Source organism: Pongo abelii, chromosome 19, assembly GCF_028885655.2.
Source record: "Pongo abelii isolate AG06213 chromosome 19, NHGRI_mPonAbe1-v2.0_pri, whole genome shotgun sequence".
Classification (NCBI taxonomy): domain Eukaryota; kingdom Metazoa; phylum Chordata; class Mammalia; order Primates; family Hominidae; genus Pongo; species Pongo abelii.
In genome coordinates this window covers 48124583-48152539 of record NC_072004.2, presented here as the reverse complement: position 1 = coordinate 48152539, position 27957 = coordinate 48124583, and the positions used below count along the sequence as shown (strand labels likewise).

The window sequence follows — 27957 nt, the reverse complement described above, 5'->3', positions numbered from 1 at the left end:
TGTCTTTACTCTTACAATGTGATGTTTCTGTTTTACCTTGATTTTCATGTCCTTGATTTTTTTTTTTTAATAATTCAAGGCCAGTCATCTTGAACAACGATCTTCAATTTTGGTTTGTTCAATGTTTCCTCTTGAAGACACCAGATATGATTTTTTGGCTGGAATTTCACAAAACTGATGCAGAATTCTCATTGCAGCCTATCTGGAGGCATGCAATATCTATTTGTCCTAATACTGATAGTGTTAACTTTTATCACTTGATGAAGGTGTGTCTTCTGGGGAGATACTTTGAGACTATGTAATATTCCATTTCTTATTACTCTCTCACCCTCTGGTTTTATCATCCATTGATTTTTCTTGCTTGAATTATTACAATGATCCTTGCCAAATGGTGGTTTTTGAATTCCATCATCCTTTCTATATTTATTGGTTGGTTTTCTGAAATACAGAAGAGCTTTCTCTTTTTTCTCTTTATTTATTTACATTGGTGTAGACTCATAGATTTCTATTTTATTTAATAGGTTACAGTCTGATAATATTGTTTATTTTGAAACTCAAATTTTCCCACATTTGGGAACCCCTTCCAGCTGACTTTGTGTGCTTTCGACATTTCCCTGTATTTTTTGAAAGTTTTTTTTCTTTCTTGTGCAGCTAGATGTTCAGGTTCATTTTCTTCATTTCCTTCCTCAGCCCTTTAATCAGCCAGTTCTCTAACAAACCTTGGTTCATTTGAACAGGAAATGCTATTTAGAACCAAGATCTGATTTTTAGGTATGCTCAGTACTACTAGGGTGTAGCTGCTTCCAGACCTTCTCAGTGGACAGAGCTAGGATATTTACATCTACATTTACACCTACATCTCAAACCAGGAATTTACACAGATGCCACTTATTCCAGTCTAACACCACGGGGTTCATTCTGGCTTTTCCTCCTTCCATATTGGTCCCCCTTTCTCTAGCAGTAGGAAACCTGTGTCGTGTTACCCTCACGTTATTTACTTACACTCAATTCTCTTGAATGGCGCCCGTCTTCCTATCCCACTAGGCTTCTGTTCTGCTTGGATGCCCTCCTCTCCTCTGCTCTGGTGCCCTCCTTGTGTGTGCTCTGGCTGCTACCAGCCTGCCTTTCATTCATATTCAAATTTCCCCAATTGTCTCCAAAACATGTTTACAGTTTTCTAACTTTTAAAATTCAAGACCCATTTAAGATACAATCAAGATTCATGTGTTGCATTTGGTTATTTTGTCTCTTTTAATGAAAAAGCTCACCCCCCAATCCACATCACACACACAGTTTTAAAAATAGCTTTGTTGAAATGTAATTCTTATTCCATACAATTCACCCATATAAAGTGTACAATTCAATGGTATTAAGTGCATTCAAAGCATTCAGAATTTTAGAACATTTTTATTACCTCAGAAAGAAACCCCATACCCATTATCAATCACCCTGCTTCCCCAATTTCCATCAATCCCGCTCCTCTAGTTCTACGTAATCATTAATCTATTTTCTGTCTCTATGGATTTTCCCATTCTGGACATTTCGTATAAATGCAATCATGTAGTATGTGCCTTTTGTGATAGATTTCTTCCATTGAGTACAATGTTTTCAAGGTTTAATCATGTTTCAGAATGTGTTCATGTTTTTTCTTTTTATTATCAAATGATATTCCACTCTATGGATGCACCACATTTTATTTATGCATTCATCGTACACCACGTTTTATTTATCCGTTCATCAGTTGATGGGCATTTGAGTCATTTCCATTTTTTGGCAATTATAAATAATGCTGCTATTCATACATGGTTTACTGTTGACTTTTGGAAGAAAACAAACCAGTTTTCCTATACAATGATCCCACATATGAATCTATCTGTTTATTTCCATGTGGTATCACTTAATTTGCTCCTCCCTTCCCTGTATTTTTCATAAAGTAGAAGTTAGATTTAAAAACATGGTGAGATTCAGGTCCAAACTGAGAATTTCTTTCAATAGAGATGCTAGATCTTTCACTAGAGATGCTAGTTTTTGATCATTTGGCTAAGATAATAACTGCTAGGTAGCTCCATTGCCTCATCTCCCATCTTCAAATCATCTCCCATCATTGGTCAGATGACACCACAACACCTTTAAACATTCTGTTTGTGCCAAAATTTGAACCTGAATTAGTAATTTCATTAGAGGTTTCAAAATAGTGATTTCCCAATTCTATCATTCTACATGTATCAGCTGACATTCTATTATAAGGAAGAATTTTCACTCATCAACTGGGGAAAAACTACAGTTCCTCCTATGTAAGCAAGACAAATGCTTATTCCTATCCTTTAATTACTGGTTTTCAGAGGATTGGGTTATGTGATCATTGCCAAGCTGGACTTTGAGGGATGATTAATTCTCAGATGGACAAGGGATAAGGTATTCACTAGAGTCGAACAATGGCTAAAAGAATGACTGTGGGTGAAAGGAGAGAGCGAAGGTCGGTAGGACTCCACTCAGCCGTAGTCAAGGCAACTAGACTCCTTCTGGATCCCGTGATATCCCATGGTGGGACTCTTTATTGCTCAGATGTAGTTCTCTCACTAGTCCAGAGCCTGGGCAGGGCTGGAGCAGAGGTGGCAGGCACTAGGGCTGGTAGAGAAGGGCAGTGACAGCATTGACCATGTGGCATAAGGCAGCTCAGAAAGTGTCCAGTGTAAGGATCCTAATCATTTAGCCTGCCCCTTCTCATCTTGCCTCTTCCCTGGCACTTTTTCTTAATTGGCACCCAATGCTTGTGCTTCCATGTGTGGATCTCCAGGGAATTCATGCAGCAGACCCTCCTCAGTGGGAGTGGGAGAGGTGGGGCAGCATGTGGATTTCATTTAATTAAACTACCTGAATTAATGATGAAGGTAAAACATTTACTGAGCATTGGTTATGTGCCAGGCAATGTTTAAAGCACCGCATGTGTTTTAATGCATTGCATCCTCCCAGGGACACAATCAGGGAGGTACTTTTACTTCTCTCATTCTGTACTGAGGACTGAGGTACAAAAGATGAAGGCAATTGACAAGTCTCACAGCTCATGGTCTCGTGCACTCCCCTATTCTGCCTTTCTAGGTGGGGTGCATGAAGAAGAGCTTCTGTTCGGAGGAGTTAGTTTCGTATTCTTCTGCTCCCAGCTTGCATTTCCCTGGATAATTAGATAATTCAACAGCTCACTGGCTTTGACCCTAGAAGGTGGGACTTGTGGGTGCAAAGGGGTCTAAATGTTTGGGTCCCCCACTAAATTCATATTTTAAAATCTTAACCCCAAGCTGTGAGAGGTGATTAGGTCATGGGGGTGAAGCCTTCATGAGTAAGATTAGTGTCCTTATAAAGAGGTCCTAGAGAGACCCACCCCTCCTTCCACCACATGAGGACACAGCTAGAAGGCACCATCTATGAATCAGGAAATGAGCCTTCACCAGACACTGAATCTGCCAGCACTTTGAGCTTGGACTTCCCAGCCTCCTGAACTGTGAGAAATAAATCTGTTGTTTGTAAGCTACCCAATTTACAGTGTTCTGTTATAGCTGCCTGAACAGACTAAGACAAAAGTGATGTGGGGTGGAGCTTACAGAGGGGAGAAACACCCAATGGACACAAAGAAGACTGTGCCCAGGAGCCCTCCACCTGATGGTCCACAAATGAGATGTTTCCTCCACACAACCTGCTCTCTGCCTTGCCTCCACAGGGGCACTAATTATCTGGCATGCTAACAAACCTAGAGAATTAGCATGGAATGTGGATAATGATGATTTAAATTGATGGATTTAAAGCTACCTTCCTGGGAAAATATAATTCAGTCTGTTTGCTGGGAAAGCATCTTCGAATCAAATAGCACATATTGGCTAAAGCCTCAACTGTGGAGGATCAATCACATATCTACCATGTGCAGTTAATTCAACCTGATGTCCACTTATTCATTCACTTTGTCTGTTTTGTCCAGGATGGATATGGCATGTCCCCTGCCCTCAGTGGAATCTCATATTTTTAGAAGGTTATGGATATACAAACAAATATTTTTAATTAGAACTGTCATGAAAGAATTATCTATACTGTGCATGGCAGGGGAAGCTAGTGCAGAGGGAGCGAGAGTGATTCATTCCTTCTGGGGGAATTGGAAAGACTTCATGGGAAACGTAGCATTTTAGCTCTGCCTTCAAAAGGAGTAGAATATAACAAGTGAAAAGAGCAGGTGAGGATCTTCCAGGACCAGGGAAATGTGCCAATGAAGTCACAAGACAGGTGGGTCCAGAGTGCAAAATGTGGGCTTGGGAGACAATGCTGCATGAGCATGCCAGAGACAGGCTGTGACGGAGCCCCACTATGTTTGAGTATTGTCTGCGCTGATGAAAAAAGCCAAACTCTCCAAAATATTTGAAGAGGTTTATTCTGAGCCAAATACGAGTGGCCATGACTCATGACACAGTCTCAGAAGGTCTTGAGAACATGACTGAGGTGGCTGAGGTACTTCCTGGTTTTATACATTTTAGGGAGACAGAAGTTACAGGCAAAGACATAAATCAATAATGTAAGTAACACATTGGTCCAGCCCAGAAAGATGGAACATCTCAAAGGGAAGGGGGCTTCCAAGTCGTGATTGGATTCAAAGATTTTCTGATTGGCAATTGATTGAAAGAATTAAGCTTTGCCTCAAGAGTTGAAGTCAGCATAAGGAAATAATTGAATTAAGTAAGTAGGGTTGTGGAAGCCAAGGTTCTTGTTATGTAGATGAAGCCTCCAGGTAAGAGATGGATAGTAAACGTCTCTTAGAAGGTGTCAGACTCTTAGTAAAATCTCTCCTGGATCAAGAAGATACCTGGAAGGGGAAAGGGATTCTCTACAGAATGCAAATTTTCCCCATAAGAGATGGCTTTGCAGGGCCATTTCAAAATATGTCAAAGAAAATGTATTTTGGGGTAAAATACTGAGATTTCCTTCAGGGCCTGCTGTCATGTGATGTTACATCAGAGTCAAGTTGGAGTTTAGTATGTTGTTGCTACAAAGAGTCTGCTTTGTCAGTCTTATAATCTTTGTTTTAATGTTAATGCTGGTCAGCTGTGCCTAGACTCCAAAGGAGGAGGGTATAACTAGGTTTGTCTGACTCCTGTCCTGTGATGACAGCCTGAACTAGTTTTTCAGGTTTCTCCGGGATCCTCTTGGCCAAGAGGGCTCCATTCAGTTGGTGGGGGTGCTCATAATTGTTTTTTGATTGACACAGGCAATAGGGAGCTATTGAGCATTCTCAATGACATGACCACATTATTATTTTTTTTAGAATAATGATTGGCAGCATCCTGGTTGAGGATGGTTTAGATATGAAAGATATTATAAAGGAATGGCTTCTGTTTGATTGTTTTACTATTAATATTATTATTATTTAAAAAACGAGTCCTGCCTTTGGTGGATATTTTACCTTTTAATCATATATTTGTGGAGTGCAAATCCTTGATGTGAATTACTGACTGTAGACTATAAACAATATTTCAGGTGGTGGAAAACTTCATCATCCTGAGCTGAAAGAATTAATCAAGGTGTAAAGGGAAGATTTAAGTCTATGATTCTCAACCTTGGCTGCACATTGGAATCACCTGGGGAGCTGTAAAAAAATACAGATGTCTGGGTTTCACCAAAGAGAAGTCTGGGTTGATGTCCAGGCATCAGGACTTTAAAAGCTTACCAGGTTAATTTTAATGCCCAGCCAAGATTGAAAACTACTAGCAAGGGAACCAGCAGTCTGGAGAGTTGGAAGCCAAACCTAGTGCTAGGTTTGCTGACTGGTCTTCTCCTACGAAGATGCTAGCCCTAGACTTGGTCCTCAGCCACTTTCTATCTCTAGCTCATCTTCTGTGCCATGTTCCTGCTTTCAGTGATTCAGCTGCCAGTAGGCAGGACTGTTTGGGACTGCTTGGTCACAGTTGGAAGACAAGTGCAATTTTTGGTGTAGGCTGACCAGGCCATCGCTGGCTGGGCTTTGCTGGCCAGAACTCAGAGAAGTTGTGAAGTTCTGTTTTGGAATTATTAATTAAGGGCTTTCCAACTTATCTAGCAGAAAGAGCCTCCACTTCTAGCAAAGCATTCCATTTGGCTTTGGAGTTCTGACAAGCCTGTCTGTGGGGTCTCGAATGTCACTCTACAGTCACCAGTCTTTTAGTAATGACCTGTGGTTGGCTATAGCTGTTCAGAAAATTAGAATTCCAAAGTTCAAGGCATTACTATTATTATATTTTTGGCAGAGTGAGGGGTATGAACTGAAGGGGCCCAAGGAGGTACTGCTTAGGTATGGGTGGGCGAAGGTGGGGGCTGGTCCCAGGATTCAGAGTAAGGAGTGCAGTTTGACTGTGAGCTCCCTCTCCTAGAAATGACTGGCTGCATGTCTGTCTACGAGAGTGGTCATAAGCAGAGGGTTTCCTTCCTGAGGTCAGACCTGATTAATCTTGGGATTGGTGCAAATAGAAACAGCTTCTGGAGTGTGTGGTGCAAACTGCCATTGAGAAAGTAATCATATAACTTGTTGACCTAGAACTTCTCCATGTCTCATCACTGGACTCAGGGCAAAGTCTCCCTTCTAGGTTTCTCTGGCACTTGTGGCCTGGGCTTTGCTGGTGTTTCCAGCCTCATCTCTACCATGGCTGCACTCCCATTCCTCTTCCTCCCATTCTGTCCTTCCCCCATTGTGCATTTACTCTGTGCCAGGGACTTGACCTGGATTATTTCTCTTGGGGACAGGCATGGATTATCTAACTTGCCTGGATGGACTTGGTTAAAGGTGACTGTCCAGCTTTGGTGAGAGGACAATGTGGCCCCTTTCTGGGGACGTTGGGGCATTTGACAAGACCATTAGTACTTAAAGATGGATGTTGTGCCTGAGGGTGATAGGGCGGTCACAGAGAGAAGTGACCATTTACAGCATTTCAAATGCAATTAAATCATTGTTCACCCCCAAACCTCTGATGCCAACTACAACATGACTCTAGAAGGCTTCACAGCATTTCCTGTTGGGGCATTTCAGATTTCAAGGGGGCATTTACCATTACAGATATAAGGAAGGGATGCTGGCTTCTGAATTAGAGAATCAGTACCTGAAAGCTGACTGTAGCACTCATCAGCTATGTGAACTTGGTAAATATCTCTCAGAATTAGTTTCCTTCTCTCAGGATTTTTCAGTCTTGGAACTAGTGACAATTTGGGCCACAGGATTCTTTGTGATGGGGGCTGGACAAACTGTAGTGTCCTGTGCATTACACTATGCTTAGCAGTATCCCTGGCCGGAAGTGCTCCTCCCACACCCCTCACCCTGCAAAGCTCCAGACATTACCCAGTATCTCCCAAGGGGCAAAACTGTCCTCAGTTGAGAACCACTGGTTTACCTGTAAATTGGGATGTAAAACCCCTATGTCACTTAGTTGACCTTAAATGTAAATAAGTGTGATTTGCAGGAGAAATCACTTTGCATACAGCAGGTGGCCCTTAGCAGACACAGTGAGGCCCAGGGAAGCTGTGGGTTTCCTTGGCTGCCTCACAAGAATGTTTCACCTGCTGGTCCCAGGCCCTACGAAGGCTCCTCAAGCCAGGTGAGTACCAGGCTCATTGGCATCACTGGTGCCCTGGCCTGTGGCCATGCATGTGAATGTCAGCCTCCTGGGCTTCTGTCCTACAGCTCAGAGCCAGGGCTGCTCTTGGGAGCATGCACTGATGTTCTGTAGCCAGCTCAACAGAGACAGGCTGCCCCTGGGCCAATTCCAGAGCATGAGGGATCCCCAGGGGTGTAGCTTCTCCCAGCACCTTTTTTAGGTGAGAGGAAAGAACCATTTACCGAGCATTGCCATGGCTCTGCCCCTCTCCCACCCAGGGACACTATCCCTTTCCCCTACACCACAAAAATAAAAGTAGAAAATAACCAAGAAAAAGAAAGACCCTTGAAGGCAAAGAAATCTGAGTTCATACCCTTTCATTGCTTCTAAAATAGGAAATCAATCATATGTATTTATATCCTATCATACATCTATTTATTAATCCCAGAGTTAGTATGAACATTTAATTAAACCAGATAATTGATGCCCAGCACTGAGTCTGGCTAACAGTAAGTAAAAAATACTTGGTAGTTATCTTCTGCCTTTACATATATCATCTCAGTGCCCTCTCACAATGAAAGAGGGAGATGTGGTATTAAATTGGGGTGACCCCAAACAGGCCACGATGGGTTAGACTGGGGACTAGGTCCCTCTGTGGAGGAGACTGTGCTTCTAGGGAGCCCTACCCCCACTGTCTACAGAGGTCAGCTGAGCACAGGCTCCCAGGATGGGTGGTTGAAGTATGGCCTGATTTTACCTGAGCCTTCACAGCTTATAAAGAGCACTTACGCACACACTTGTTACCTGACAACAGCCCACAGTGGTAGGGAAGGCAGTTGTTATTCCTACTTTGCAGGCTAGTGAGAGATGAAGCCAGCTGGACTTCGTGGGTCGAGTGGGGACTTGGAGAACTTTTCTGTCTTACAAGAGAATTGTAAAATGCACCAATCAGCACTCTGTAAAACGCACCAATCAGTGCTCTGTAAAACGCACCAATCAGCACTCTGTAAAATGCACCAATCAGTGCTCTGTAAAACGCACCAATCAGCAGGATCCTAAAAGTAGCCAGTTGGAGGGAGGATTGAAAAAAGAAAGACCCTTGAAGACACTCTGATAGGACAAAAACAGAACATGGGCGGAGACAAATAAGGGAATAAAAGCCGGCCTCCACCCCCGACCCCACTTCCTCGCCAGCCAGCAGCGGCAATCCGTCCGTCTGTCCTTCCATGCTGTGGAAGCTTTGTTGTTTTGCTCTCCACAATGAATCTTGCTGCTGCTCACTTTTTGGGTCCGTGCAACCTTTAAGAGCTGTAACACTCACCACAAAGGTTGCGGCTTCATTCTTGAAGTCAGCGACACCATGAACCTACCGGGAGGAACCAACTCCAGACACACCAGGAGATTCAAACTCAAGGAAGTTAAAGCACTTTTCTGGAGCCATACTGTGGTAAGTGGCAAAGTTGAGATCCCAGCTGAGGTTAGCCACGCTTTACATTCTTATGTCCCCTGCAGAGACATTATGATCCTCCTGCAGAAAGCCCAGAGATCAAACTTACAGGGCATAAGAGACGGTGCCTCAAATTCCAGGACAGCACCTACAATTGTCACAAAAGTTTCCAAAATGCGCTCGTCCCACTGCCCCAAGAGAGACCAGAGTTCCTAAATGTCCCTCAGAGAAGAATGGAGAAGCTAAACCCAAGGTAATTTGTCAATGGGCCAGCACTCAGGCTTTCACACGCTCGGATCCAGATTCTCAGACCTTTCAGGGCCTCTTGTTTACCTGGTCCTATTTGGGCAGGGGGCCTCGGCAATGGCCCCTGCCCAGCAGACCCTGGGTCTCAGTGGGATTAAAGGAAAGGCACACCGAGCCACAGACTGAAATATTTCTCCTTTGTTTTTGTGGGAGTGTGAAATATCTCTAGAGCATTTGTGGACAGGGTTTAGGCTCAGGAAGATGCCCCTGCTGTCAGCAGACCACAAGCTGGCTTCCCCCCAGGGATGGTGGGGTGCCCAGGCATGGCTGAGTCAGGGCTGGCTTTGCTCAGGTCCTGGCGGGTGACAGCTCAGCCCTGGAGCCTCTGTGGCTGAGCTGGGGGCAGAAACCTTTATGTGGCTGTTTATAGGTCCTGATGGCCAAAGGAAGGGAGCTATCCTGATGCCAAAATGACTCTTCTGGGGCCTGGGCAGTGGAGCTTGGGGGGCTGGCAGTTTATTTAGGGAATACAATGGCCAACTCAGAATGGTTATTTCTAATTGATTCCTACCCAGCTCCTCTCTCTCTTCCATCCCCATTATTCCCATGACCAAATGGCCCTGTCTGAAACACAGCTCTCAATATGTCACTACTTTGCCCCAGTCCATCAATGGCTCTCTATTGTCTTGCCAATCTGCATTTCGAGGCTCAGTTTCCAATTCTTCATGGTGCAAAGCCTAACTCTGCCGTAATATACAATTCACTCTTTCCTGAAGGCTTTCTTTCCCCACTGACCCCTCAGCTTTGTTCCTACTATTCATTCTCAGAATTCATCCTTCTTCTCTCCCTTAGCATTGGTTTGTTGAAAGTCTGCTCATCTGCTAATGTCCAGCTCCAATGCAGCTTTTTCTGCGAAGGCTTTCTTGATCTCTCCCTAATCCCTGTACTCATTCCTTAAATACTTGTTCTCCCTCCATTGAATAAATGCCTTGGTGCTTTTTACCTAAGGGCAGGCATCAGAGTGGCCTTATAATACTTTCATTTATAAGCTTCCCTTCCCCTGAAACCCATCTTTTCATTTCAAAAAGCATTTGTTGAGCATCTGCTCTCTTCTAGGCAGTTGCTAAGGGATGTACTAGTTATGCAAACATGGGTAATGCAGGGCCCAGCCCTTGGGGAGCTTGCTGCCCAGATGGGAAAACGCATCCTAACAGATTCATTATGGTGTAAGAAGCATCATGGAAGGGAATTCCAGAGTTTGGAAGAGGAAATGCTTTACTCTGTTGGAGGAAAGGTGTGGGCGTTGAAGCTTATAAGACCAAAGACATCTTTGTCTTTCAACAGGGACTATATCTTTCTTGTCTCTTTCCCTCTGTGTCCAGACAACACCTGGGACATAGATGATGTCCAGTAAATGTGTGTTGCACTGGGACTTGTTAGACATAGGTTCTCTGTTCTCCAGGCTCCTTTGAGCCCTTGCCCATATCCCCATTTATACGGATTCAAAATCATAACTGTTGCATCTCCTCGTAAACCATGAGCCCCTGGAAAGCAGTGGTTGAATCTGATTCACTGCATTATCTTTGGAGCCTGCACAGGGTAAGGGTTTAAGGAGCTTTGCTGGGCGAAGTCATGGGTGGCAGTGACTGCCTCTAATGATCTCGCGTTGAAAAGTGTGTGAGAGGCTCAGTCAGAGCATTCTGTCTTTCTTCATGTTCTCTAATTTAGTCCTTTCATGATATGCAAATTAATATTAGCTCCTAAACCCCACAGATAGCCTGAAGAGTGCAGAGCAATAGCCTTAAAGTAAATGACAAGGTACAAGTTTCCATGGTGGCTTTATCGTCCTCTAATTGGACTCACCTGGCTATTGGATGACAGTATTTCCTGCTCCACTGGGCCAGCTCCTTGCTGGTTCAGGTGCATCCCTCCCAGCTCAGTGGACCCCCTTGAGAAGTAGGACGTGGTATGTTTGGAGGGTGACAATAGCTTTAGCCTTTGTTCTGTACTTGGTTCATTGGTAATAGGATACCCCGTCTTCTAGATTTTAAGGAAGCTTTGATCTGGGGATCCAAGAAGATTGGAAGCAGCTACTAGTGTGCCCTGTTTTAGGTATTCCATTACAAAAGGCTTCTGTAGGCAAAGAAGCTTGAGAAAGATCTTGGTGAAATAGAACTATTTAGATTTCCTCAGGGCAGGACTTCTCATCCATCACCTTTGCTGTGGTTGACAGGTACTGTGAGTCTCCACGAGGGGGTACTATATGCAGTGATGTTCATTCTTAGCCAAGAACCTTTTAACGCTCTAGAAATAATTTTGGGAATTATTAGTTCCAGGTATAACATGGGACATGGCCCTTTAAGAGTGTAGAAGAGGTTCCTACCCTGTGATATGTGTGTGTATATCAAATGCGGTCATGTCCTACCAGGATTCCCAAAGTTGATTCTGACAGACAGTGATTCCCCAGAATTCTTATATTTTACAGGAAAAGAAATTGTATTCCAAGGCTTGTTGTGCTGTACAAGTGGAGAGTTTGGCCTCGGAGTGAGGCAGAGTGGGTCTTGGATGCTGGTTCCACCATATAAAGTCATCTCTGCCAGTTTCCACACCTGTACGTGGGGTGATCCTAGTCCCCACCTCATTAGGCTGTTGTGAGGATTAAATGGGATAAAGGACATCACATGCTAAGCATAGTGTTTGATGTGTAATAGGTGTTTAATATATGTAAGCTATTAAAAACTAGATTCATAATGTTTTTTATTCTCATAGTTCATGAGCCTGTGCACTCGAGGGTAGAGGGTCCGGCATCACTCTGCACACTGATCTTTAGAGTGTTCTCTTCCTTCAGTGTATTCATGTTCACTCTGCTGTGGAGCCCAGGAGTTCTCAATGTAAGAAACCACTTGTTGATATGAAAAAATGACTAGCTGAAACCCCAACCACAGGTGGATTAAGTCAGAATTTCTGATGGTGGGGCTGGGGCATCTGGCAATTTTTAAAGCTCCCCAGGAGGCTCTGATGTGCAGCTGGAGCTGAGCTAGACCAAGACTACCCCCTCTGCTGACACAACCTCATTCTTCCTCCAGTCCCAAACTTTCTGTAGAAAAGGGGAAAAAAGCCAATGCTGACTTTTTTGCATGTAGTAATAGGGCATCAAGAAATGCTTCATTTAAAGAGAGTGCTGGAGGCAGTAACAATAACTTGCTTATCTAGCGCACAGTTCTAGTGCTAGAACTACTCCCATAAATGTGGGGTAGGCAGAGCAGGGACTTTTTCCCTTCTCCACTTAAAGGATGAGGAAACTGAGGCTCTTGGAAGTTAAGTGACATCCCTCAGGTCATGCAGTGACATAAACAGGCCCCTCCTCCTCTACTATCACATTGAATAAGTGTGGTTTGCAGGGGAAAGTGAACCACACTGTAGCGGGTGGCCCAAGGCAGGCACAATGGGACCAGGGAGGTTCTGGTTCCCTTGATCCATTACAAGAACAGCTTCACCTGCTTTGCCAGGTCCTGTGAGGCTCCCTACACCTGGGGTCCCTGGGAATTCAGTGAGCTGAACTTCTCAATAGGGACAAGGTGTGGCAGAGTGGAATCCCACGGGCCAATTTGATAAGACTACTTTGCCTCCCCCTACCCAATAAACCCTCACAGCTTCTGATGTGTTAGTTATTCACACCCATGACCTGGGCCTTTTACTCCCCATTTGATTCCCTTCTTCTCATCCTCTACCTCCTTCTTTTTTTCATTCTCCTTTTCTCAAACATTTATTAAGATTGTACAAGGTGTTGGGCACCCATGGGATGTGATATCTTCATCATTATATATTTGTGGCTGTCAGTGTGCTCTCCTTGCCTCTCTGAGATTCAGGGAGGTTGAGTAACTTCCCCACAGTCACACAGCTAGAGTAAGGTAGAGCTCACACATGGATCTAGCAGGCCCAGTCTCCTTTGCCCAGGGCCCAGGATGCTCAGCACAGAGAAGGCCAGGTTGGCTCTGGGCCACTGCCAGTCCAGGGATCCCTGAATTTGCTCTTTGTACAGCCTCCTCTTTTATCATGTTCTTTTCCTTGCATGGGACAGTTTCTTGTATTCTTGAGTTCAGCCCTCCCTTCTTGTGGAGGGCTCAGGTGGCATCGGACTCCTCCCTGGAGCTGTTGCATTCGTCCTGCTGCAGGAAGAGCAGGGGAGCTGAAGCCCCCAGCTGCCCCACTGAGGGAGAGAGAGTGTGTCCAGGCTGAGAAGAGGGGTCCCTGCACTCCATGCCTTCCCTCTCGATTCTGCTACCTATACGTAGAGAAAAATTGATTGCTGCATGACTGGTTTGGAAATGGGAAGAGGTTGATGGTCTGGGAAGAGAAAGGGGATGCATCCACAACTAAACTGAAACTCTGGCTGTGGGGGCCACATTTTCTGGAGCCTGGTGTTTTACGGACTCAGAACAAATTCTAGAATGTCATAGATGGAGGGGAAACCCAAGACCATCTTGCTTTTTGCTTTATAGAGTTCAGAATGAAGCTAAGGAGAGATCAGCAGTCATGAGAGTTAGAGACAGACTGGGCAAGGCAGGGAGGCAGGGAGATGCAGAGGCAGACCCAGATCTTGTGATAGGAAGTCCTCATTTCTAGTTTGAAAAGCCCCGATGCTCATACTGCCTCCTTTGCCCCACTGGCCTTTCACACAGAAACCTTACTCATGATGAAAAACAAACCCCCTCTTACTGAAGCTGATTTGAGTTGTGTGACTGTTACCTGCAGCTGTGGATTCTGCCGAATGCAAATGCTTACTGGGAGCCTACAGGCAGACTGCTTCATTGCTTATCCATGGGCCCTCCCACCTTAATTTCTTAGACACCCTTCAAGGGCACCCCTCTGTCCTGAGTTGGAGGGTGGAATAATCTGGGAAGGGGCTTGTGCTCCCTGTCAGGGATGTGTATTTTCCAGGGACGTGCCCAGGCTACTCAACACGTGGTTCACGCACTAGCAGCATCAGCATCACCTGGAAGCTAGGTAGAAATGCAGAGCCTCAGGCCCCGCTCAGCTCTGCAGAAATGGAATCTGCAGCTTAACAAGGTCCTCAGTTGACTATATGCCCACTAAATTGTGAGAAGACTGTGTGGTCCCATCCACCTCCATCCCATGCCTGTGCCTGCCTTGCCTCTTCGTTCAGAGTCAGAGAACCTCATCTGTGCTCTAAGGAGCAGGCCGGTGCTGCTGCTGACCAAGAGTTGGTAGCTGTATCCTGACAGTGGATGAGAGGCAATGGGTCAGCCAACTCCCTAGGGAGGCTGAGAGAGAAGCAGAGAAGAGGGAAGAACATCTCTCAGTGTTCTCCCTGATGTTGCCGTACAGGACTGAGGTCCTGGGCATGTTCAGAAGGCTGAGGCTAAACAGCCCCATGCAGGAAATGTAGGTTGGTGGAGTCTGGGAAAAGCAGGCATAGATGTCACCTCTGGGGTGCTTTATTCATTCCGTACTTTCCTCCACCACCCCATGCTGTGGGATGATGAGGCTTGGCTGCTTGAGAATGAGGCAGTGGAGTGGGCTAATAACTGTCACAGATGATGCCTAAGTCTCACTGGTGTAGCCTTTAGTCACAATACACTTCCTTTCTGCTTACATCACAATCCAGTCAAGGCTGTGACAGGCAGTCCTCCTCATGACAGCTCCGGGCCAAGCCTCTTCCTGTATAATGGCTCTGTCTTCCCCTGGAGCCTTGAGTCCTCCACTGGGTCCTCTATGTCTTGCCATGAGATGAGGGGAGGAGACACACCAGCTCTTGAATGTGCCCACCCAAGGTAACCCACTTTACTTGCATTCACACTTCATTGAGCAGAAAGCTTAGTCCACAGTCCCACTCCGCTCCAGTGGAGGCTGTGACATGTGGGATAGCCATGTGACCAAGCGGAGTGACGTGGATGGGGGGGCATGGCCTCCTGTGTTGCACAGTTACCTCCCTGCCCTCTGGCTGCTCTCTGGAGCTCAGGATTTGGTATCTGAGCTCGTACCTGGATCCTCAGTTTCAGAAGCTCCAGCTCACCTGCAACCCATGTCTTGGTGGCTGTGGTACTGTGGAGACATCTAGGCATGAGGACACAATCCCACAACCTACTACTTGTGGGGCTGTGAGCAATTTGTATAATCATGTTACACCTCAACTTCCTCCTTTATAAGATAGGAATCATTCCTACAGATCACCTTACTCATTTATTAAAACACACTGAGAGGATCTGAAGTGCTCCAGCCCAGAGATGGTAGCCACAGAGATCCCATGGGATAGTCTGGCACTGTCATTTGGGCATCGTTTCAGTCTGTTACCTTCCGAGACTGGTTCTCTGGTCTCCTAGAGATTCCATGAACTACCTAACATCCTCTAACAAATTACTTTTCTGATTACACTGGCTAGAGTGGGTTCTGTGGAATTGGTGCTGTCTCCAAGACTGCATTAAGATCTTCAGTTGTCTTCTGATCAAGATTATGATGTTTCATCATGTGCACCCACGTTAATTAGAAATAAAAACAATATAAACCACACACACATGCACACACTTATACACACTGTGTGCTAGGACCTGTGCTGGGTGCCTGGGATAAACTAATGACAAGGCATGGCCATTCAGTGGACGCTGGCCTGTGAAGCGGGGGCAGACACTGGGCATACAGTGGTGTTGTGTGTCAGCAGCACTGTGGTGAGGGCATGCAAGTCTCAATGGGGACACGGAGGAAGAAGAACATGAGTCTGTCCTGGGGTATAGGTAAGGTTTTGTGGAGGAGGTGTCTCTGGAAGGGAAGGGAAGATGTTTTTCCAGAATAGGGAATGAAAGGCACTACAAGCAGAGATGACATACATAGAAGTCCTGATGTGTGGGTGAATAGGACATTTCCTGTAATCTATGACATGGGGAACACTGAGGATTTTTATGGACTACATGTTGGTGATCCCCCAAAATTTGTATCTTGATAGCCTAATCCCCAATATGATGATATAAGAAGGTGTGGCCTTTGGGAGGTAATTAGGCTTAGATGAGTTAATGAGTGTGGAGACCCCATGATGGCATTTGTGTCATTACAGGAAGAGGGGCTAGAGATCTCTCTCTCCATGATGTGAGAATGTCACAAGAAAGCAGCCAAGTATAAACTGGAAAGGGGGCCCCCAAGAAGAGCCTGACCATGCTGGCATCCTGATCTTGGACTTCCAGCCTTGGAAGTGTGAGAAATAAATGCGTTTTTGTTGTTGTTGTTTGTTTATTTTTCCTTAAGCCACCTAGTCTGCAGTATTCTGTTACAGAAACCAGAACTGACTGTAAGTGGGATGACAACTGAAGCTGAACAGGCAAACCCATCAGATTAAGGGGCTCTTTTCCTGCAAAGTTAAGAAGTCTGAGCCATAAGTAAGGAAGTGGTATCACCATATGTCTGTTTTAGAGTGATCTCCCTAGCAGTACTAAGGTGTATGGATTGGAGTGGTTATTTTGTAGTATTTTGAATTTTTAAAATGCTATTGTGTAGATCAGTGGTGCTTCAGTGCATGAAGCAGCCTTTAAACTGCTTAGAAAGTATATTAAATATGATAGTAATAGCAAGTGATGTCACCCATTACAGTTTTACAAGGTGCCAGGCACCGTGCTAAGTGCTTTCCTGTATTCTTTCTGTTACATAATCTCTGTGCCTCAAACTTCTTGTCTGTAAAATGGTGAGAAAAATAATACCAATGTCACCCAGTTGTTTTGAAGATTCTATAACTTAATATTTTTATTTATTTATTCATTTTTGAGGCAGGGTTTCACTTCTGTCACCCAGGCTGGAGGGCAGTGGCATGATCTTGGCTCATGCAACCTCCACCTCCGAGGCTTAAGTGATTCTCCTGTGTCAGCCTCTCGAGTAACTGGGACTACAGATGCATATCACCGCACCCAGCTAATTTTTGTATTTTTGTAGAGGTGGGGTTTCACCATGTTGCCCAGGCTAGTCTTGAACTCCTGACCTCAAGTGATCTGCCCACCTCAACTTCCCAAACTGCTGGGATTACAGGTATAAGCCATCACACCCAGCCTGTAACTTACTATTTTTAAAAAGCTACAAATGATCCCTAGCCAAGGTCAAGCCTTCAGTAAAGGTTGCTTTTGGTTACAATGACCCTAAGAAGTAGGAGGCCATTGTTCCATTTCATAGACGGAAAAGCTGAGACTTGCAAGACCACTCAGGTTGTAAGTGACAGCTGCTGGATTTGGACTAGACTATCTGATTGTAGACTCCAGGCTCTTAGCTAATACACCACCTATGCAGTCATTGTCACTGTCATGGTGACTCAGAGGTGGAAAGCAAGAGGTAGGTGCCTGTACAAGGTGACTCCCAGGGTACCCCCACTGCTGAGCAAGAGGTACCTGCTAGGAGCTGGCTGCCATTCCCCAGGAGTCTGGCCCCTCTCCCTCCCTGGTAGTCTACAGAGGGAGGGTAGGAGGTGATAGGGAAGCAGGAAATGGCATTGCAATGGAGCCGAAGCCTTCCTCCTGACCAGGTTGGGCGGGTTCCTGCGGGGTTTCTGGGTAATGGTGCCAGCTCTGCTTGATCTCAGCAGCTTCATCTCGTTGCCCTGCCTAGAATCCAGGCAAAGATGAATCCTCTCCCTAGTTCCAGGGCCAGCAGGGAGAATCTTAATAGACTAGATTGTCTGCCCAGAGCTTGTTATCACCCTTGGAGAGGGCCATGTTCTAGGGGATTCTACCTTCTTCTCATAGGCTGGGCAAGACTTGTCTTCCGGCAACTTGGAGCAATTGGAACCCTAGATGCCCACAGAGCTGTTGACTGGGAATGAGTGGTGGAGCGTGGTTCCATGAATTTTTGATGGACTTCCCTACTGAAGATATTAGTGTGCCCTTTAAGGTGGATAATTGAAATTCAGATTTGGATATTCTATTACTTGACGATATTCTTTATGAGGCTGCTTTGTGTTTCCCAGTGACTTGGTTGCAGCTTTAGTGACTCCATTATGGAGAAAGATATTGATTTGTCAGGGTGGTGTCAGGAGCACTGCTCTGATGAAAATTGATTTATCTCTCCCTGAGCAGCTTGTGTTTTTAATTTGTCTTTGCCTCCAACAAGGTGTGGGGTGGGTGTGAGTGGGGGAGGGTGCCTCCCCTGCCTGGACTCTGTTCACCACTACACACTGTAAACAAAGCTTGGGATACAGCACTGGCTATGGTTTTATGCTCTGTTCTGAGAAGATAAAATAGCTCCTCATTTGCCCCTGCTAGTGTTTATAACATTTGTGTTCATTCGTCTCCTCCCCTGACACAGACACATGTAGCTGGGTGTGACGGATGAGGACCATGGGAGAAAGACTCGCTCTCTCTAGATGAGAAACAAGTCAATACTGAAGTGGCAAGTGGAACTGGGGAGGTCTCCATTTGCATTCCGATGAACCGCAGGGAATAACTTTTAATTGCGAGACTTTGACATCCATTGGCTCATTCCTTCATTCATTCTGGTAATGTGGTGGAGTCGGCTGCCTGGGCTGGACCCTCCCTCCTTTGTGCCCCTTCTGCCACTTTCTATCTGGGTGTGCTGAGCACTTATTTAATCTCGTTGAGACTCAGCCTCCTTGGGAATACCAGGAAGATAATGATGCTTGACTGATAGGGTGGGTGGGAAGAGGAAATGAAATGATGCAAGCAAGTCCTTAGCACACTGGCTGGCCCCAAATAACACAAATAAGTATTAAAAGGCAATAACTAAAATAAATATAACAGATGAAATAAATAAAAGAAGATAACAATCATTTGTTGGGCACCTGCTCTGTGCCCATATAGGCTTTGGTCATACAGAGATGGCTCCCTGCAGCAAAGGCACTGAGTGTCCTGGTAGAAACGTACTGTGGCCTAGGGGACCCCTCTGAAAGTGCAGAGAAGGGCATCGTAGGAGGGAGAAGGTTCAGAGAAGACTCCTGAAGGAGGTGATAGCTGAACTAATTCTGAAGAAAGTAAATGTTTGTTATGTGAACAAGAGAAGCAAGGTAGAAGATGATAATATGTGAAGTTCCTTAGATGAATGGCATCATTTGATGTTGGAGTATTTTAGTAGGCTTGGAGCAAAGGGTGCATGGGAATATAGGGGCAGGAGGTGATCTAGGGTGGTGGTTGCAGCCTTCATCATGAAGTGTCTTGAGCTTAGACTCCTTTGTCAATGTCCTGAAGACTCAGAGGAGCTGTTGTGACATTTCAAGGTCTTAATCAGGGGAGGGGCATGATGAGATTGATATTTCAAAAAAGGTCCCTCCAGCATCAGCATGGGTTGTAGATTGGAGGGCACTTGAAAGTGTAGCAGGGACACTTACTTGAAGGCCTTTCTAATGCTCCATGTGAGAAGAGAGGATGGACTGAACTAAGGGTATGATGGTGGAAATGGGTCAGAGAAGGCAGATGGGAGAGATGAGGGACGGGTAATACTGGGACAAGGGTGGTTGTGGGGCTGACAAGAGAGTACAGGCGAAGTTCCTTTCCAGTGTTTGGAAGGATAGTGGGTGCATTCATTTCCTAAGCTTGCCATCACAAAGCCACAAACTGGGTGGCTTAAAACAACAGACATTTACTGTCTCACTGATCTGGGGCTAGAAGTTTAACATCAAAGTATCGGCAAGGCCATGCTCTTCCTTCAAGGTTGGAGGATCCTTTCTTGCCTCTTCTAGCTTCTGATGATGCTGGGATCCTTGGAGTTCCTTGGCTTATAGATGCCTCACTCCAATCTCTGCCTCTGTTGTCACATGGCTGTTTCTCCCTGTATATTTCTCCTCTTATTAGGAGGACACCAGTACTGGCCGGGCACGGTAGTTCATGCCCGTAATCCCAGCACTATGGGAGGTTGAGGCGGGTGGATCACTTGAGGCCAGCAGTTCAAGGCTAGCCTGGGGAACATGGTAAAACCCAGTCTCTGCTAAAAATACAAAAAATTAGCCGGGCATGGTGGCAGGCGCCTGTAATCTCAGCTACTTGGGAGGCTGAAGGAGAAGAATCGCTTGAACCTGGGAGGTGGAGGTTGCAGTGAGCCGAGATCGTGCCATTGCACTCCAGCCTGGGCGACAGAGCAAGACTCTGTCTCAAAAAAAAGAAAAAAAAAAAAAAAAGAAGGACTCCAGTCATTTTGAATTAAGGTCCTACCTTCGTCCATCTAGTATAACCTTGTCTTAACTAGTACATCTGCAATGACCCTATTTCCAAATACAGTCACCTTCTGAGGTACTGGGATTTAGCACTCCAACATATCTTTTGGGAAGATACAATTCAACCCATAACAATTGATCCTCTTCTCCCCTACCCCCTAAAATATGTATCTTTCTGATGTGCAAAATACATTCACCCTATCCCAAAATTCCCCAAAGTCTTAACCATTCGAGTATCAACTCTAAGTCTAATATCTCATCTAAATGAGCCACATGCATGTGCACAGACACACTCCATACTGTATCAGATTTCCACTGAGCTGGGAAAAAAGCAGCAGGAGCAGTGGGCACCAGAGAGAGGCAGAGGTGGGATGGCTGAGGAGTTCAGTTTTAGATGTGTTGAATTAATAGCTCTCATGGGACACCAAGTGGAACCGCTAGTAGGTAGTTGGGTACTGCATATCCTTATGACTTTGTTATCGAGTTCCCCCATAATTGTCATCAGAAAGGAGCTCAAATCTAAGGCCATACTACCTTCAACGTGCCAGATCTTATGTGATCTTGGAGGCTAAGCAGGGGCAAATCTGGTTAGTACTTGAATGGGAGCATGGAGCTCAAGGAACCTCATGACAAAAACTGCAATTGCTTTGAGGGCAGGGGTGCACAGGAAATCGTGTGAATGAGGGATGAGGCTGCCTGCTGTTCTGAGGTGCATCTGGAGAAGAGAGAAAAACAGGTGGAATGAGGGGTTCTGGCTGGTTAACCAAGGCTTTGAATGTTAATTTGTCTATTAATTGGATAATATATGTTAGTGCTCACCCTGTGTCAGGCACCATGGGGGACTTCAAAACAAACTGTCCACAAATCCCATCCTCAGAGTTTACAATCATAACGGATGGGAATTGTGGCTGGACAGGAGCTTGTAGTCCACAGTTATAACACAAGGTAGAAAGTATGAACCAGCAGAAGGAGTGAACTGATAAATTGCTGTGGGAATTCATAGAGAGGGGGAGTGGGCTCTTCCAGGGCTGGTGTGTGTGTGTGTGTGTGTGTGTGTGTATGTGTGTGTAAAGGGAGGGTAGCTCATAGAGGAATTGACTTTAGAGCTGGGCTTTGAAGAATGAGTCATATTTAGGCATGAGGAGGTGGGGTTGTGGAAGCTGGCTTTGGAGGCACACAAAATAAGAGGTAAAGGAAGAGATCCTCTAAGCAATAACCTGGGACCATAATGCATTTAACAGGTAAAAATAGACATCAGACTGTATACATGTTTATAAAAATTAGGCTAACAAAGCAGTGTTTTTATTTATGCTGTCTCACTTGGTACAATAATGCTTTGTAGAAGAGATCTTGTTTTCCCCTTTTTCAGGTAAGGAAACAGAGGCTTGGGAGAGTTAGGTAGCATGGCAAGCTCACACAGCAAATGGCAGAGCTGGGACTCGAATCGATGTCATTTGACTCCAAAGCCCATAACCCTTCTACTGTGTTCCCTTTATTACTCTTCTCTCTTTCTTCAACACTGTGATTAAAACTTGCTTCCTTTGTAATACTAGCCCAGAAGGAATTCTGTGGGCTCCACTGAGTAGCCACGACTGGGGAAGAGGATGGAGACAGCATATAGGATGAACCTTTTCTGTTCCCAAGCTAAACATCTCTCTTGCCACACTTTCCCGGCCTCCAAAATGGAGATTATGGAATGGGCAAGAGAAAATGTCTACGTAATACAATGAAAGATCATGGAAGATCATCTGGCTGTCAGCAGAGTAAACACAGCCAGGGTAGGAATGATTCCTATCCATGCTCAAGGCCACTTGAAGCTGCTCCAGAAATTCAGGCTTGGACAGCACAACCTTAGAGCACCCATTCCCTGGATTGGAGCCAAACAGTCCCGACATCTCACAAGAGACCTGCAGAGATGTAAGGACACACTCACCTCCTGTGTTGTGGGAGGAGTGACTCAGCTGGCTGGACCACAGTGGCCAAGAGGGTCAGATAATCTTAGTCTATTTCCTAACCCTGACCAGCCTTTGCTCAAGGACAGGGATGCTGGTCGTAGATCCAAAAACAATAATCACAAATCCATCCCACATCCAGGAAAGGGACCAGATGCATATTCTGCTGATAGTGGCCAAGAACATGGCTGGTCTGTATGTCTAACGGGCAGTGAATGGTGACTGCACTGCATCAACCTTAATGGGATCTTCTGGAAGAAATGTAGGTGTGGGGAATTGTAGAAGATTGGTCTTTGTTTCCTTCTCTGATCAATAGTCTCCTCCACCCCCACTCCCAGCATATACACACGAAAGAAAATAAAGAAAAAGAAAAAACATACTACTAACAATAGCACTTCTCTTTTGTGAATTCTTGTTATGTGTAAGATGCCATCCTGAGCCTCTTACATACATTAACTCATTGATTCCACTGGTAGTTCTGTGAGGTGTATACTATTAGCATACTCACTTTATAGATAAGAAAACTGAGGCTTAGAAAAATTAAGTAAACTTTCTAAGATTATACAGTCCATTAGTGACAGTGGAAGATTTGAACCCATGGCTGCCTGATCCAGAGGTTAAGCTCTTAATCACTATGCTTAACTACTATGACACATGGAAATGAGCCAGGAGATCCCCCAGCTTGCCACCAGAAGAAGAGCCTTGAAGCCTTACAGGAATTCTCCAAGGTCCTGGCTAAGAAGTTGCACTAGAGAATGGCATTCAAAGGCACTGCGGAGCTGATTTTCATTCTGAGGCCTGGATAGTGTAATGTCCTTGAAGTTGACGGGGAGATTTGCCCCTTGCTGTTATTTATCTAATCTCCCCTGGAATCTGCTCCTCCTCCTCTGTTCTCAATCTTGGTTAATGATGAAATTATCTAGTGGATCTTCCAAACCAGAAACCTCAGAGTCATCCTCAACTCTTCCCTCCTTGTTAAGGCCCCACCCCCAAATAATCCATCACCAGTCCTGTCAATTGTATCTAAGAAACATATCTTGAATCCAGCCTTTCTCCTCTCCACCCCCACAGCTATGGTCTGAGCCCAGGACTTCAGCATCTTCTGTGGGGATGATTGCAGTCACGTCTCTTTAACTGAAGCTCCTTAACTAAAGCCCTTCCCAGTCTGGAACCCAGGTTCCCTAGGTTACCTCTCCTGATACCACATCCCACGAGACCCATGCTTCAGGTACTAAAGTTTCCCTCAAAATGAGGTGCCCATCCATGACTCAGTCTTTCACAGGCTATTCTCTTTGCTTCAAATGTTGTTCTTCCATTTCAACACTGGGGAAACTCCTGTTCATCTGTCAAAACCCCAACCATATGCCATTTCCTCTGTGAGTTCTCTGAATGGCTCACTGCCCTCCCTGTGCTCTGGCTGTACTCACTTATACATGTGGGTCACACAAACTGGGCTGTTCTATAATTTGTCTGTTTATATATCTTTCTTCCACCAGAGATAAGACCTTATTCATCTTTCTCTCCTCTTCCCTAGTATACTGTGTAGCCCATATAGATGTTATATAAAGACTGTTGGCTAAATGAATGAAAAATCCTGACAGATTGATGAATTGAAGGGATGAATCTGGGGAAAACAGTGGAGTCTGACAGTAGCCTGTGTGTGTGCACACTTTCCATATACACAAACCCATGATACATATTTCCAGGTGCATATTCTCTGCGAGAACACAGCATATTCATGCACCACACACATACTACATGCTACACACTACACATACTTATTTCCATGCACACATTGAACCAATGGCTGGTTCACATTGCATACACTTGGTACACACCCACCCACCCACAAACACACATATTATACGCCCTTCTCCCCCTACACACACTTGCAAAAGGTATCGGAGTCTCAGAAGGAATTCTTTGGAGTCTCAGGAATTCTTATTACTGCCCAGAAGCCCAAGATTCTTAACAGAATCATGCCATGGGAAATGCTACCCTTTAGGTAAGACATACAACAATCACAAGCTTGTGGGTGGCATCTTTTAAATCTCACCCCTAGGGAGAAAGACAGGTGGTCTAGGGAGAGAGAGAGCAGGCAGAAGCTTTTTCAGAGGCTTCATGAAAGCTGATTGGTAAGAAATGAAAGAAAATGCCACCACCAGCCTGACTGCCACCCCCTGACTAGAATGTAAGATTTCTTTAACACCTTAGCAGACATACTCCAGCAGGAATTACACCACCTCACTGGCCTACACTGAGGGGTGAATCACTGCCATAAAGCCTTTACTCAGAGCAGGGTTTTCTAATGAGGAAGGAGACCCACATGGGAGAGTGCAAAAACTGACACTTAAGTAAATTCCCTGCCCTGTGCTAGGTTCTATCCATTACCTTCCTTAATAGCCACCTGAGGAGGGAGACATTATTGTTCCCATTATGCAGATAAAAAACAGAGGCCTAGAGAGAGAAAGGCATTTTTCTGACATTATACATACTGGTAAAACAAGGATTCAAACCCAGGTCAATGCAACTGTAATCTTGGTCAGTCCACCTTGCCCATTGAATTGAGAGGGAGAAAGGTGCTCAGAAAAGGGACTGCAGGAGACCAAAGGTCAAACAGTTTTCTCTGTGACTTTGTCAAGAGTTGTCTATACTCTCAACACTCTCTCACACCAAGTGGTTTGGGTGTTAATCTCATGCTGTTCCATGTTGGGTATCATATGCTTTCCCTTTCTTCCTGCCCTTCTCTGGATTTGTGTCTCAGTTTGGGGCTTCAAAACTCATATGGAGTGAATCCCATCAGCCTTCTCCCCATTATCTGCTGTCAAAATTGTTATATGTGTTTGGAACACATTTTCACTTATGTAGTTATGTGTACTCTTGTGCTATTGGATAAAAGCAGATATACCTGAATAAGGGGAGTGTTGGTCAAGTTACGGCTGAAATACGGTGTTTTCAACTTGTTAAATTCTAAGTGCCACATCCTGCAAGAAACATTAACCAGAAGAGGGAAGTGGGATAGGACAGGGTCTAGGAACAAAGCCATATGAGGAATATTTGGAGGAATTGAAAATGTTCGGCCTGGTTAGACTTGCAAATATTTGAGCAGCTCCAAGCCACACAAGAATAGAAGTTAAGAGAAGGAGTGTTAACAAATGGATTAGTGAATGAATGAAAAACAATTAAAGCCATCAATTAACGGCCTTCATCTCTTCAACATCTGTTGAGAATCCACTGTCCTCCATACTCAGCACTAAGGTCTATATAAATGGTTTCTTTGGGTGGTAGGCAACCTCCAGTCCCAGGAAGAATTCAAGCAGGGTTTGAGTGACTACTTGTCATGGGCAGCATTAAGGAGATTCTAGTACTGAACGGATGATTGGAAAACATGAGTTCTAGTGCACTGCAATTTAGATTCCCAAAGCTCCTTAAACATAGGTACAGTTGTCTTTTTTTGTACCATCCAAAATACTTAATGTAGGATACTATATGCTGTAATTCTTGGCAGGTTGGTTGGCTAATGTAGCACATGACTGTGCTATCCACTTGGATAGTCAGGGTGTGCAATAGGGTGACTAAGCAAGTAGTTGTTTTTCATACCCCAAGAGAATTAGATGAGAAGAGAGCTGAAACAAAAGCAAAATGGAGTTGGCTCTAAGGAATGTGTTGACCTTGAAGATTATTGGTCACTGAAATGAGCAACAGAGGGAAAGTTGTTTCTCTATTCCAAGTGGTTCCTTGAAATCTCTAGGTACCCGATTCTACAAGACAATAATCACAGGGTGCTCATTAGACATGGCCCTGCGTTATACAATCAGAGCTGGACAGAATTATTCAAATTGTCCTGGCATCTGCTGGACTTCACTGCCTTGACTGATTGCCCTGCCTCCTGACCTTGTGTCTGCCTCCTCTTACCCACAGCTTTTGGTGGCTCCAGGTGATTTCTCCATGAGCTCTAGGGAATAATGCTGGCTGTGTCTGTGCCTCCACCCTTTGCATCATAGGCTGAACCTGCTCCCCACTTCTCAGGATAACACTTAACCCTCACTGTTTTCAACACAGAAACATTATTCTGGGAAAAAGAATGATGCTAGGTACCAGGTATTGGGCAAATTGTAGTACATCCCTGACTTGCTTTTAGCCCCCCAAAAAATCCTTTCTGCAGATGTGGATCTAAGAAGTTAGGAATGTTGCCAAAAACACACAGCAAGTAAGTGGCAGAGTCAGGTTCAATTGGGTATTATTTTTTCCTTGTCCTTGCTCCAAATCTCATGTTCTTCCTACTTGATGGGAAAAGGGCTAGCCCCATGCAGAAGTCTCTCTCTCTCACCCTCACAGACTTTCCCAGAGCCACCTGCTTGGGTTTAGAGTGTGGGACAGAACATGCTGTCCTCCCAGTTGATGAATGTCAGCTGTGCCTCCCTTTGCTATGAGCCAAGAGTTGTGCTAAGGGACGGCTTAAAGTGCAACCATTTAAAGCACTTTTCCTAATCCTGTTCAGGTTTGTTTCATTCAACTAGGTGCAGGCAGGAAGGACCAGCCAGCTTGGACAACTGCACTGCCAATTTCTTCTTGATCTAAGAGCATCTGCTTCAGGGAATAGTGTGTTCTGAGGAACCTCATGAACGAGCTTTGCGCCAAATAAGAAATTCCACCTCGTGATGATCCTTCCTGTCTCCTCTGAGGCATAGTTTCTAGACTATAGTAAGTGCTCAACAAATAGACAATGGATGACTAAATGCAGATCTGGTGCCTCAAGCTCTTCATCTTTTAAATGATGAGGATAACTGTATCTTCCTAGCAGGAGGTGAATACTAAATCAGCAAGCTCATTTTATTATTTTTGTATTTTTATTTTTTCAGAGAAAAGGTCTCTGTTGCCCAGGCTGAATGGCAGTGGCCCGATCATAGCTCACTGCAGTCTCGAACTCCCGGGCTCAAGTGATTCTCCTGCCTCAGCCTCCCAAGTAACTGCGACTACAGGTGCACACCACTGCACCCAGCAATTTTTTTTTTATACAGACAAGGTCTCACTTTGTTGTTCAAGCCGTGCTTGAACTCCCGAGCTCAAGCGATCCTCCTGCCTTGGCCGCCTAAAGTGTTGAGATTATAGGCATGAGTCACCATGCCTGGCTTAATGTTCATCTTCTTCCTTTTTTTTTTTTTTCTTAGGACAGAGTTTTGTTCTGTTGCCATAGGCTGTAGTGCAGTAGTGCAATCATAGCTCACTGCAACCATGATTTCCTGGGCTCAAGTTGTCCTCCCACCTCAGCCTCCTAAGAAACTAGGACTGCAGGTGTGCACCACCATGCCCAACTAACTTTTTGATTTCTAGTAGAGACAAGGTCTTGCTATGTTGCCCAGCCTGATCTCAAACCCTTGAGCTCAAGCAATCCTCCTGCTTTCACCTCCCAAAGTTCTGGGATTACAGGCATGACTCATTTTATTCTTGACACATACTTGACACTTAGTAAATCTCAGTAATATTCTCTCTCCACCCCACTCCTCCAGCTTCCTTCGCCCCTCTCTTTGGGCAATGTCTGGAAGCAAAGAGCTCCTCTCC

At 45.0% G+C, this 27957-nt stretch overlaps 1 protein-coding gene and 1 long non-coding RNA gene across 3 annotated transcripts in view; both read left to right on the top strand.

Moving 5' to 3' along the window:
• The window catches only part of LOC129051079 (acid-sensing ion channel 2), a 388338-nt gene that overhangs the window by 72642 nt on the left and 287739 nt on the right, over positions 1–27957 (top strand). The window lies entirely within an intron of this gene.
• On the top strand, positions 10442–27141 carry LOC129051082 (uncharacterized). Its single transcript, XR_008515120.2, has 3 exons — positions 10442–15086; positions 18586–18775; positions 21997–27141. It is a non-coding gene; the product is annotated as an uncharacterized LOC129051082 (long non-coding RNA).